Source organism: Mauremys reevesii, linkage group 4, assembly GCF_016161935.1.
Source record: "Mauremys reevesii isolate NIE-2019 linkage group 4, ASM1616193v1, whole genome shotgun sequence".
Taxonomy (NCBI): domain Eukaryota; kingdom Metazoa; phylum Chordata; order Testudines; family Geoemydidae; genus Mauremys; species Mauremys reevesii.
In genome coordinates, this window is record NC_052626.1 from 100,918,316 (window position 1) to 100,932,283 (window position 13,968).

At 43.0% G+C, this 13,968-nt stretch overlaps 1 long non-coding RNA gene across 1 annotated transcript; it reads left to right on the forward strand.

Moving 5' to 3' along the window:
* Window positions 1-33: 33 nt before the first annotated feature.
* On the forward strand, window positions 34-12,281 carry LOC120404995. The gene is made up of 4 exons (XR_005598303.1): window positions 34-765; window positions 6,462-6,562; window positions 9,656-9,806; window positions 12,152-12,281. It is a non-coding gene; the product is annotated as an uncharacterized LOC120404995 (long non-coding RNA).
* Window positions 12,282-13,968: the final 1,687 nt, after the last annotated feature.

Consider the following 13,968-nt stretch of genomic DNA (forward strand, 5'->3'; position numbering starts at 1 on the left):
CACCCTCCAGCCGTTTTCACTGCAAACTCGCCAGTGACCCTGCTGCCCTCCGTTTGTCTTGCCAGGGCTGCACCAACCAGCCAGGGGACGTAAGCGTCCCTGGGCGGGCCAGCTCCCTGCAGCTTCTTCTAGCGTCTCACCCAGACGCTGGCAATGGGTGAAAACATTCCTAGGCCTGTGTATGCGGCACTGACAATGAGGTGCATTTTTTTGTTCTAAATGGCAGTTCATGTTCTTTGCCAAAAGCAGAGTTGAAGGGGTTTTTTCAGATGCACCATTGCCGATGGAGACATTGGATGCTGCTTTCAGTTCCTCAGGCTCCAGTGTGACATACCTTAGAACCAAAGGGAACGTAAAATGAATGTCATTAGTTGCTTTGTAGCAGCGCTTCAACTGACGGATAACATTGGCCAGGATTGCATAGAACACATTCCTTCTGAATAAAGGCTCAGAGTCATCTTCCGTGCTGACAGAACATTATTCCTCAGGTGTCTCATAATGAAATGGTTTCTGTTTCCTACCTCTCTTCTGCAGTAATGGTGGCAAAATTCTCATACCTTTTGTCACAAGGCATGCTTCCAATAGAAGTTTGGGACACTGATCTTGAAGTTGCATTAATTCTTCAATAACATCAGCAGTGAGAGATTACTCTGATCAGGAGAGATTCCTAGGCTTGTAAAATCTTTTTTCTCATCAATACTTAGAAGACTTCATGTTGATGGGCTTGTGCCTTCTGGCTGGTCCCTACCTTGGACTAGGGTAGAGGTGGGCAAACTTTTTAGCCTGAGGGTCATATCTGGGTATAGAAATTGTATAGTGGGCCATGAATGCTCATGAAATTGGGGGCTGGGGTGCAGGGGGGGTTGAGGGCTCTAGGTGGGGCTAGGGATGCAGGGTTTGGGGTGCAAGAGGCTGCCCCGACCAGGGACCAAGGGGTTTGGAGGGCGGGAGGGGAATCAGGGCTTGGGTGTGGGGGGGGTTGAGGGCTCTGGCTGGGGGTGCAGGCTCGGGTGGGGATGAGCAGTTTGGGGTGCAGAAGGGTGCTCTGGGCTGGGACCGAGGGGTTTAGAGGGCAGGAGGAGGATGAGGGTTGGGGCGTGGGTGGGGGCTCAGGTGGGCAGGCTCCGGGGGGCGCTAACTTCAAGCAGCTCTCGGAAGCAGCAGCATGTCTCCCTCTCCGGCTCCTACGCGGCAGCAAGCCCCTGACCCTGCTCCCCAGTAGGATCTTGACAACCAGATTAAAAATTCTGATGGGCCGAACATGGCCTATGGGCCATAGTTTGCCCACCACTGGACTAGAGCCTGGGAAAGTGTATCCATTTTCCCCACTTTACTTGGGGCCTGTGTGAGACTTTAGTAAAAGTCATGGCAGCTGTGAAATTCATAGATATTTTGTAATAACCGAACAATTTGTGAAGAGTACATATTATGCAAACAATCATGCTGCTCCTATGTATTGTGTGCCTACAAGAATGAACACAGTTCTGCAGCACTATTCATATCTACTGAAACAGAAGAGGGTGATACAGGCTTTTACAATAACAGTCTCTGGACTGAATTTATTATTATTTCCCATGTTGAGTGCTTACTTTCCATACTCATATTTAACAGGTTCCCATTGCAGAATTCCCACCCCACTCCCAAACATTTAAAAATCATTAAGACCTAGTAAAGTTTTTTTTTTTAATTGCCTTATGGTTTCAGAGCCATTAGGGTACACTCAAGTCATGTTTTCAGATTTTTCTCTGTCACCATCAGAGGTAAAAATCTACTTTTTAAAAAATGGAAGCTGAGATTCTCACAATCACTTTACTCCAGGAGCTGGACCTTTAATTTAAAAAAAAACAACAATGATATGATACATGACAAAATTACAAGAGTTGGCAACACTCTTGTTGTACAACAGCACTATTGTTGCTCTTGCACAATATTGTAGGGTAGTGGGGAATATCTTAGCACCTATGCTCTTACACTGCAAATCCAGGACCTGGGGTGAGTTTCAGAAGAACAGCATGGATCTTTGAACTCATCACCTCCCTCTCAAATGCCTCTGTACCCTCAGCATTATGATCCTTTAGAGATGCTAGTTCAGGTCTCTATTTGCTCCCCTGCAGCTGTACCAAGCCCTCTACTGGTAAGCTAAAAATGTGCTCTATTATACCTCTCCATGGATGGATGCACAGTGTCCATCTTTACTATAAAAAAGTATCTTGGATGTTTTTTATGAGAAATTATTGATGAATTGAAATATTACTTGTTTGTCATGCCAAGGCTTTCTCATGGCCGCCTTTCCATACAGGCTTTTAACATGATGGGCAGGGCTTAAATTCAGCCAGAGCTGTCCAGAGCAGACCTGCGGTAAATATTTTCAGGCACCTCCTGCAGAGTAGAAGCCCCGAACCCCAGTGTGCCCTGTAGGACTGAAGCCCCCACACTGGATATTTTCAGGCACACCCTGCCGGACTGAAGCACTGAGCCCCAGCATGCCTTACAGGGCTAAAGCCCTGAGACCCACCTGCCCTGTAGCTGAAGTCCAGAGCCCCAAATGGGGAGGAGGGGGTGTGGTGGGCTCCAGGAAATTCTATGTGAGAATTTAAGTCCCAATGATAGGTGTATCTCATAAGAGTTGTGGATTAGGACTAGTATGTCTACTTTATATGTTCAGTATTTTCTGTGCTAAAAGTATCATAGAATATCAGGGTTGGAAGGGACCTCAGGAGGTCATCTAGTCCGACCCCCTGCTCAAAGCAGGACCAATTCCCAACTAAATCATCCCAGACAGGGCTTTGTCAAGCCTGACCTTAAAAACCTCTAAGGGAGGAGATTCCACCACCTCCCTAGGTAACTCATTCCAGTGCTTCACCACTCTCTGAGTGAAAAAGTTTTTCTTAATATCCAACTTAAACCTCCCCCACTGCAACTTGAGACCATTACTCCTTGTTCTGTCATCTGCTACCACTGAGAACAGTCTAGATCCATCCTCTTTGGAACCCCCTTTCAGGTAGTTGAAAGCAGCTATCAAATCCCCCTCAGTCTTCTCTTCCGCAGACTAAACAATCCCAGTTCCCTCAGCCTCGCCTCATAAGTCATGTGCTCCAGCCCCTAATCATTTTTGTTGCCCTCCGCTGGACTCTTTCCAATTTTTCCACATCCTTCTTGTAGTGTGGGGCCCAAAACTGGACACACTACTCCAGATGAGGCCTTACCAATGTCGAATAGAGGGGAATGATTACATCCCTCGATCTGCTTGCAGTGCCCCTACTTAAACAGCCCAAAATGCTGTTAGCCTTCTTGGCAACAAGGGCACACTGTTGACTCATATCCAGCTTCTCGTCCACTGTAACCCCTAGGTCCTTTTCTGCAGAACTGCTGCCTAGCCACTCGGTCCCTAGTCTGTAACAGTGAATGGGATTCTTCCGTCCTAAGTGCAGGACTCTGCACTTGTCCTTGTTGAACCTCATCAGGTTTCTTTTGTCCCAGTCCTCTAATTTGTCTAGGTCTCTCTGTATCCTATCCCTACCCTCCAGTGTATCTACCACTCCTCCCAGTTTAGTGTCATCTGCAAACTTGCTGAGAGTGCAGTTCATGCCATCCTCCAGATCATTAATGAAGATATTGAACAAAACCGGCCCCAGGACCGACCTTGGGGCACTCCACTTGAAACCGGCTGCCAACTAGACATGGAGCGATTGATCACTACCCGCTGAGCCCGACAATCTAGCCAGCTTTCTATCCATCTTATAGTCCAATCATCCAGCCCATACTTCTTTAACTTGCTGTCAAGAATACTGTGGGAGACCATATCAAAAGCTTTGCTAAAGTCAAGGAATAACACATCCACTGCTTTCCCCTCATCCACAGACCCACTTATCTCCTCATAGAAGGCAATTAGGTTAGTCAGGCATGACTTGCCCTTGGTGAATCCATGCTGACTTTTCCTGATCACTTTCCTCTCCTCTAAGTGCTTCAGAATTGATTCCTTGAGGACCTGATCCATGATTTTTCCAGGGATTGAGGTGAGGCTGACTGGCCTGTAGTTCCCCGGATCCTCCTTCTTCCCTTTTTTAAAGATGGGCACTATATTAGTCTTTTTCCAGTCATCCGGGACCTCCCCCGTTCGCCATGAGTTTTCAAAGATAATGGCCAACGGCTCTGCAATCACATCCACCAACTCCTTTAGCACCCTCGGATGCAGCGCATCTGGCCCCATGGACTTGTGCTCGTCCAGTTTTTCTAAATAGTCCTGAACCACTTCTTTCTCCACAGAGGGCTGGTCACCTTCTCCCCATACTGTGCTGCCCAGTGCAGCAGTCTGGGAGCTGACCTTGTTTGTGAAGACAGAGGCAAAAAAATCATTGAGTACATTAACTTTTTCTAAATCCTCTGTCACTAGGTTGCCTCCCTCATTCAGTAAGGTGTCCACGCTTTCCTTGACTTTCTTCTTGTTGCTAATGTACCTGAAGAAAGCCTTCTTGTTACTCTTAACATCTCTTGCTAGCTGCAACTCCAAGTGTGATTTGGCCTTCCTGATTTCACTCCTGCATGCCTGAGCAATATTTTTATACTCCTCCCTGGTCATTTGTCCAAGCTTCCACTTCTTGTAAGCTTTTTTGCGTTTAAGATCAGCAAGGATTTCACTGTTAAGCCAACCTGGTTGCCTGCCATATTTATTGTTCTTTCTACACATCAGGATGTTTTTTTTCCTGCAACCTCAATAAGGATTCTTTAAAATACAGCCAGCTATCCTGGACTCCTTTCCCCCTCATGTTATTTTCCCAGGGGATCCTGCCCATCAGCTCCCTGAGGGAGTCAAAGTCTGCTTTTCTGAAGTCCAGGGTCCGTATTCTGCTGCTGCTCCTTTTTCCCCTGTGTCAGGATCCTGAACTTGACCATCTCATGGTCACTGCCTCCCAGGTTCCCATCCACTTTTGCTTCCCCTACTAACTCTTCTCTGTTTGTGAGCAGCAGGTCAAGAAGAGCTCTGCCCCTAGTTGGTTCCTCCAGCACTTGGACCAGGAAATTGTCCCCTACACTTTCCAAAAACTTCCTGGATTGTCTGTGCACCGCTGTATTGCTCTCCCAGCAGATATCAGGGTGATTAAAGTCTCCCATGAGAACCAGGGCCTGCGATCTAGTAACTTCTGCTAGTTGCTGGAAGAAAGCCTCGTCCACCTCATCCCCCTGGTCTGGTAGTCTATAGTAGACTCCCACTACGACATCACTCTTGTTGCTCACACTTCTAAACTTAATTCAGAGACTCTCCGGTTTTTCTGCAGTTTCATACCAGAGCTCTGAGCAGTCATATTGCTCTCTAACATACAATGCAACTCCCCCACCTTTTCTGCCCTGCCTGTCCTTCCTGAACAATTTATATCCATCCATGACAGTACTCCAGTCATGTGAGTTATCCCACCAAGTCTCTGTTATTCCAATCACATCATAGTTCCTTGACTGTGCCAGGACTTCCAGTTCTCCCTGCTTGTTTCCCATGCTTCTTGCATTTGTGTATAGGCACTTAAGATGATGCGCTGATTGTCCCGCTTTCTTGGTCTGAGACAGGAGTCCTCCCCTCTTGCATTCTCCTGCTCGTGCTTCCTCCCGGTATCCCATTTCCCCACTTACCTCAGGGCTTTGGTCTCCTTCCCCCTGTGAACCTAGTTTAAAGCCCTCCTCACTAGGTTAGCCAGCCTGCTTGCCAAGATGCTCTTCCCTCTCTTCGTTAGGTGGAGCCCATCTCTGCCTACCACTCCTCCTTCTTGGAACACCATCCCTATTCCTTCATATCATGTTTCCTGGTTAAAAGATTGGAACTTTTAACCAGGAATGGCTGCTAGTGTTTCCTTTTATAATCACCCCCTTTTGCCCACAGTATTGTCGGATAGGGCATTCTTTGTTATCACAAAGGAGATTTACAGGGCCTTCATCGCTGTACCTCCAAAATTTGCAGGCTTGTCCCAGATGCAATTCCTCTGGTTGCTGCTAGGTGGCAATTATTACCTAGAAAAGCAGATTTATTTAAACTATGATATTTGTTATGTCTTTGTTTAAGGTATATGGGCACCTAGAATCAGTGTCCTCTCTCAACAAATAATTTTTCCATCTTTCCTATCTTGTTTCCTGGTTATGTTTACTAAACCATTTTTTTTCTTTAGTTGTCAAGCAACAGCCATCCAATCTACATCCTTTACGCCAGCAGCCGCCTAAGGAAGAAGAGCAGATGGTCTAGTTTCAGAAACAAAGAGTGCTTTCATTGTTTATGAAACCCTTTTACTTATATAATATTGTAATGCAGTGTTTGACCTTTGCAAAAGATTAGAGGCAATAATGTTTGTGTTGTTCTTTAACTTTAAAAAATACTTGCTGATGTCCTGGTTACTTTTTAAAAATACTTGGCTCTCACTATTATGGTACATATGTGTTCCCTGTGAGGTACTCCCACCATTTATTACAGTGTGTTACAGGTTGTCAGGATTTCGGTCGCTGAAGAAAGAGATCAGCAGGACTGTTCTATTGACTCATGTTGGAAGCCATACCAGGCAGGACACATTAGCTGCTGTCCCAGGTATGAGAGGGATTGTATCTCCTTTAAAGAGGAAGAAGGAAAAAGCCGGGGATGCAGGGAAAAAGCCTAGGAACAAACCATGCTTAGGAAGAAGTTTTGTCATTCAAGTTAACTATAAAAAAACCTCAGGCAAGAGGTAAGTTCTCTACACTATGACAGTTTGTGTCTATAGTGTGAGGGACTCTTCCCAGTCACATAAGGTTTTACAAAATAGTGAATATCTGTCACAAAATTACACATGCATGCACTTCATTTCAAACTATTTTACAGCCTGAATATTTTGCTTTTCATGAAATGGTATCAAACTGACATTCCCAAATTTCTGAGGTCAATATGAAAAATGATCTGTTTGGAGAAGAAAATAGTTTAGAATTCAAAAATATTGATGTTTGTGTGGAAAACATAGCAATTTTTGAAATTTTACCAATTTGTAAAAGCTGAAAGAATTAAAAACAATGAAGGTATCCAGATTTTGTAATAAAAATATTGCACATCTACTACAGTACACGCTCGCTATAATGCCCTTCATAATAATGAATCTTCGGATATAATGAACCTGGTCCCTGGATTCCATCTCCAGCCCTGCAGCTGCAGCGGGGGCTGACAAAGCTCTCCCCCCAACAGCTACGGAGCTGGAGGAGCTGTCCCCCATGGTAGCTCTCTTGCTATAATAAACCCCTGGCTATAACGAACAAATGGCTTGGATCCTGAGGGGTTTGTTATAACAAGCGTGTACCGTAGTTGCTTTGTTCTTCATTGTCACATATGTATTGTACTCTGAGAAAATTCACTGGGGCTCTTTTCACTTTCTATCCCCAGGGCATAAGGAAAGTGTGAGAACAAACCAAAGGGTTTTTCCTCCTAAAGGCTTTGTCTAGCTTATAGAAAAAATGTTTCTAGTGCTGGTGCTAACATACATGCATCAAATAATTCAGGTCTTAGTTAGTCTTTTCACTGAACTCTACATATTAAATACCGCCAGACAAACACCTCTAAAACAGGTATAAGCTTTTGCGCATGAAAATCTTAGATTTCTGTGCACACAAATCAGATGGCCATTTAACTATCCGATGGGCATTCACAGATTAGAGTTTTCACATTTTGGAATAGCAATTTTTGTAGGCAAAACATATTGCAGATTATGAATAAAATGTTCAGGGCAAAACCACATAAAATCAGAGAAGTTAAAGTTGGAAAAGATCAATTAGGTTATCCATTCCATCCCTTCACTGAATACAGGATTGCTACCTCCCCTGATGTTTTGCCCAAACTAGTTTCAACATCTCATGTGAAGATGCTTTCACCACTTTCTCATCTATTAAAAGAATATCTATTTAATGTATCAGATGTTTATAGTATTTAGTTTTTATTAAAACCTTTGCTTTCTTCACTGAAGGGTTTTTTCAGTCTGCAAACTAATAACTAACTCCAGATGTTTCACAATGCAGATAGCTCAAAACTGTAAACAAGTGTTGAGGAAGGATGGTCTTGTGGGTAAGGCACTAGATGTCCATTCAATTGCTACCTCTTCCACAGATTTCCTGTGTGACTTCAGGCAAGTCATTTTTTTGTTGTGTCTCAGTTCCCTGGTTGTAAAATTGGGATAATAATGCTTTCTTTCTCTCATCCTGTGTCTTAGTCTGTAAATTCTCAAGGCCTGGTGTATCTCTTACCTACCTGCAGCACCTTACACAATGGGGCCTTGATTTCAGTTTGGATCTCTCGGTACTACTGCAATACAAATAATAAACAATGGAGTTATACTAGAAATGGTTTTGTTCTTTCATTATACCTTTCTCCTGAGACATTTCATGTTTCTGTCTTTACTTTTATTTCCTTTTAGTATGAACATAGCAGGTAACCATACTTTCCCCCAGAACTGAGTAATGACTTTGTGTATTGTTTGTCAGTGGGATGGCGTCTAGATTTGCTATCAGTAAAAAATAGATCACACTGGAGAAGAAACCCATTACTTTTTTTAAAATATAGAGATAAGGGAGGTCAATAAGGGAGTCAACAAAAGAGGACAGGGATAAGGAGAAGGGGTAGAGAGGGAAGAGTAGCAAAGGGGTGGCAAAGGAGAAGAATGGAAGAGTATCACATTGCAGAAATAAGGCCAGTCTCTATCAAGATTCCATTTTAAAAGTTACACATTTGGACTTAGGGCGGTTGAAAGAGACATGATGTCAACTTCCAGTTCAGACTATCCACACAAAAGTTGAAATCCACTTTTGTGCAGATAGCCCGTGTAAAACCTATGTACCACTTAAGTCCTCTTGAGAGGGCTTGTTATGAGAGCTCAATCCTGATCAGCAGGCTGTAAAGTTAGAGGGTTCTAGCTATAGCTGCATGCCAGAGTGGAAATATCTTCTTTTATTGTACTCTGCTAATTATTTTATCAGCCAAATTGTAGTTCAGCTTAAGTTTTCATACAGTATGCTGCTCAGCAAAGAATACTAAATGTACAGGAAGTCAAGGACAAAATGGGAAAACCATGAAATTGTGGTAAAATTTGTTAACCAAATGTAACAAATTGAGAATCACACAATTTTTCTGTTTTGAAAATTGGGAAAAACTCCAGTTTATAAATCCCAGGAATTATATTAAATATTAGTGAGAATTGGTGTTAGCAATGGTGTTAGAATAATATTTCAATTTTGTCTTCATTTCTGTTGAGGAAAAATTTGTTTCATTTATGGATGGGTTGTTAATTTGATGCCAAATTAATGATTGACTGAAAACTAACACTGCTTTCAGTGTATTAGTTACCACATCTTAAGATATAGATTAGTTTGTCTATGAAGAGTTTAATACTATTTACATCCACAGCAGAGAAATAACTGCTAGGATGAATGTATTTGGCTCAATGGTGTAATCACTCTGTATATGGGATTCTCATTCAGTGGGAGCATTGCATCTGGAAGAGCCTCAGCCATTCCTGATTATGGGCATCTTTTTGATATTCCAAATTCTGGACCTGATCCTTCTGGGTGCTGCCAGAAATTAACCAAAGCAATCTCATAGTGATGGAAATTACATAATTATTGCATCAGCGTTATGTAATAATCACATACATTCTTTTATTTTTAACAGGTTTTTCAAATGTTTTTGTATGAATGCAATGTTTTCACAAGGTGCCTCACTGAAGACCTTAAAGGCACAGCACAAATAGAGCACCAGCACAAGGTCCTTCACACTGCCTCATCAATATGCCTTAAACCTATCCAAGAGGGAACTTCCTGAGGTATGTCTTTATGCCCATTCAGTCCTTGTTCTCTCTGCTGAGACTGTGAAGTAGAGCTAATAATGAAGGTGGTTTGAGATTTGCATCCCTGTCCACTGAGAACTGGATTGAGACCAGCAACTCTGCCAACTGTTGTGATCCTTTAAATGAATACAAGTATTTGATCCTCTCTCTCTACATCTCAAAAGTGGTTCAGAGAAGGCTTATATAGTATTTGTAAATCAAGCATGGCAAGAGAAACAAATAAAAATAATGTATTTTTTTTAAAAAGATTAAACAAGCATATGGCTGCTACAGTGTCAATCACTCAAATCAATAATATTATATTGGCTCTAGATTATTATAATCTATATGGCAAATTTATTTATTTTAACATTTGAAGTTTTTTCTCTTCTACATAACTTGAGACTATACTAACAGATTCATCCACAAAAAGTTTAACACAGATATGATTACAATAGACCTAAGCTGTTTGGGGTTTTTTAAGATTTGTGATTAATGAAATTGTATGTGATATGGAATAATTTCCTGTATTCAAAATTGTTTCATCTGCATTGAAAGGAAAGCTGTGAACATTTTGATAAGTGGGCTGAAAAGCTTTCAAGTTTTACTTGTTTCAGTAAGTACTCCTGTAGTCTTTGCTGTAATGCTGTTTTGTAATAACTTCCTACAGCAATAAATGACTCCCAACAGATCTCCCTACACCTCCTACAGTAATAGAACAATAGACAGATACTTCCTCTCTTTTGACAAAAGCACATTAGTTCTACAAAATGCTATACTATGCCAAGATTCTCCTCTATTCATCTCCGTATTGATAGCATTATTTCCTGTGCTTAGGAAGCACATGAATGGCAGTAAAAAAAGCATTATTAAACCTTTAAAGTCCAAACTTAGAAAGTGATAAATTAAAGGTAACGTTACATAAATAAAGATCTTTTGGACTTTTTTTAACATAACGTAGGTTTATTAGACTATGACTTTAGAATTACATGAGCTTGTTTGTTATACATGCATGGAAAAAGGACAAACATAACGTAGCAATAAGTCCACCTATTAAAATGCTCATTTCCAGGCAACCTGTGACCCAGCTAGTGTGAGGACATGCACCTACTTATGCTCCCGTGCAAGCTACTCACAGAACAGATAGCAGCACAGGAGGAAAGCAGTCTTCATGGAGCCACTATGTCCTCCACTCTCACTGGTAGACTAGAAGAGGCAACCTAACAGTTAGAGTGGAGACTTTGTGGAGTTTGATACAGTTGCCAACCCTTCAAGATTGTCTTGGTGTCTCCAGGAATTAAAGATTAATCTTCAATTAAAGATTATGTCATGTGATGAAATCTCCGGGAATCCATCCAACCAGAGTTGGCAACCCTAAGTTTTGACTAATTCCCCCAACAATTCAGCTAGCATAGACCCAGCAGCAGGGGAAGAGAGACCTAGAGGAGGAGACAAACTTTAGGAGCAAGACATATACACAGAGTCACAATCTTCCTTCTAGATTTCTCCTGAGACAGTGCAGATATACACTGCCCCTCACTCTGGGCTCCTGACAACACAACAGCGGTAGGTAGGCCTGTGCAAACATGGATGAAGCCAATTGTAGGTATTGTATTTCTACACTGTATCCTAATACATGGATTAAAAAAATTCAACATCTTTATTACTGATGCACTCAAATAAACCTGACATTCAACTTTTAACTACAAAATAATAAAGAGGCAGAGCAAAGAACAAAGAAAAACAAGACTTGGGGCCAGCTGTATGCAGGCAGACCCTTTGGAAATGTTCAGAGGGAAGTTGATCTTCTCTCGAGACACAAGGATCATGCTGCTCCTGCCAGATGTCTCCAAGAATCATTGAATTGTAGTGCCTCCCAATGACCCTGAAATACAGCCTCTAGGGCTACTGTTCCCTGCATCACTAACCCCAAGGACAGGTGCAACACGTCTATTGTTTCCACGAGAACTAATGTAGGCATTAAGTGGAGGGGGATTTGTAGGGCTTGAGCGACTTCAGCATCTATGAAATTATGGGCAGCCCTGGGAATTGATCAGGGCCCACTAAGGGGAAAATGAGCTTGGTCCCATTCATGGTACATAACTGTAGCTGTACTTGGAAGTGTGGAGAGGACCCACATGCCCTGGATCAGGTTTCCCTCAATGGCTGGGGGATAGTTCCGGAATATAGTGTTCCAGTGGTGCCCAGGCTGTCCCCTGGGCTTGCTTATTTCCTGTTTCCTTGCTGGTTGAGGTCTGCGATGGGCAAGGGGTGAGGGCACGTCCTGGGGCTCTGCAATAAAAGCATAAGTTATTGCACCATTGCCATTCCTTTTCTTCCAGGGTCAAGCATCGGCAGACCAGATCAACCTGCATCAGTTCATGGGTGGGCCCTATGGTTTTTGGCATGGGGTGTGGTTGAGGCAGCAGCAAGATTCCCATCCTCTCCTCCTTTTGCACACCCAGCTGGTTGTCGATGTGCAGTGAGAGGTCAATAAAAGCATTGAAGTTTGTCGGAGTCTCAGTGTGGGCTAGCTCATCCTTTACTGCCTCACTAAGTCCATATCAAAACTGGTACAATTGGACTGTTGTTCCACTCAGCATCCACCATAAATTGTATGAGGGCAGTGTATAAGGTAGCTGTCCCTTGCCCTTGCTGGAGACTTTATAGAGTGACTTCTGCTGAGTGAGTGTGATGAGAGTCATAGATAATTGAGGAAATACTCGCAGGGGGCCCGGGAGGGCATTTCAATTGGTTAACACTGGGGTGTCCTGCTCCAGCATAGGGGTGGCCCAATTCCAGTGCTTCTCCGGCTAGCAAAATGATCACTAGTCCCACCCTGGCCTGGTCAGAGGGATATATTCAAGGGCGGAGCAGGAAAAAGAGACAGCATTGGTTCAGGAATGGCAGTTACCATCAAAAGATTTGGGTAGCAGTACTGCAGGACCCTATAGGGAGAACAGTGGTTCAGCCCAAGCATGGACTTCTCTTCCTGGGACCGTGCTAGCTGCTCACAGAGTGTCTTATTTTCAGCTCGGAGCTGCACCACTTGGCACCTCAGTACATGGTTCTTGGTTTGGAGTTGAGCAACCTACTCCTGTGGATCTGGGATACCCCATGGTGTCCAAAGGGTGGTGGCAGACTCACTCTTTCCATGTCCCTGCTAAGGGAGTTCTGTGGAGGGGATCCAAAGTGGTCTGGGCAAGCAGTCAGGGACCAGGCTGTAAGTGGTCTGGTCTAGTGGTCATGGCTGGACTGGTGTTCACAAGTCAAGACTGGCCATGAAACAGTAGTCAGCAAGCAAGGATCAGAGCAGTCACTACAGTAATCAATAGGCAAGTCAGGGTCAGGCCAGAGTCAGAAATTAGAGATCAGAAGTAGTTACCAGGCTAGAATCAGGAGGCAAAAGTCAGGGTCAGGGTCAGTCTGGGCTCAGAGGCTGTAGATCGGAGATAGTTACTGGGTTCAGTGGCCTGTGTGAAATGATCTGATGGTCTGAGACAGTGAGACAAGCATCCACATCACAAAAGTCACTACTGCTAGCAGTAGTAGTATGAACTACTAACAGTTTTAACTAAGAGTTAAAAGGGATTGTTGTAGTTAACAACATCTGCATAGCAGTAAGTATACTTCAAAACAGAGTTAATAAAAAAAACCTAATTAATATAATTTACCTGCAGAAATTCAGTGAAAAAATCAAATGATTTTTCAGCAGACAGGAAGCTGTGCAACAATCACTATGACTCAGATTATGGATTACAGAAATCACAAAATACAAGAATAATAGTAAAGGTCCAGGATTGCAAAGCTCTGTACCTCCATTTTAATAGTATAGAACACTCTAGGTGATGCATAGTAATATTTTCATATATATATCCTTGCACATGGCACCTTGCTAATCAGGATAATTTCAGAACATGAATACGTCTGTTTTCTAGATGCTAGAAAGGCTCTGCTTTTGGGGAAGAAAGAACACAGGTGAAGTCCACCACCCTAACAATGTCACTGTCCTTTCCAAAGAAAGGTCCCACAGACAGGTGTCTGTGATGGCATGGAAAAAAACGTATTACATCAGTAATATGGCAATAAGATACTATGTATCATAAGACACTATGACCTTGTGTGTGTGTGTGTGTGTGTGTGTGTGTATATAAAAATA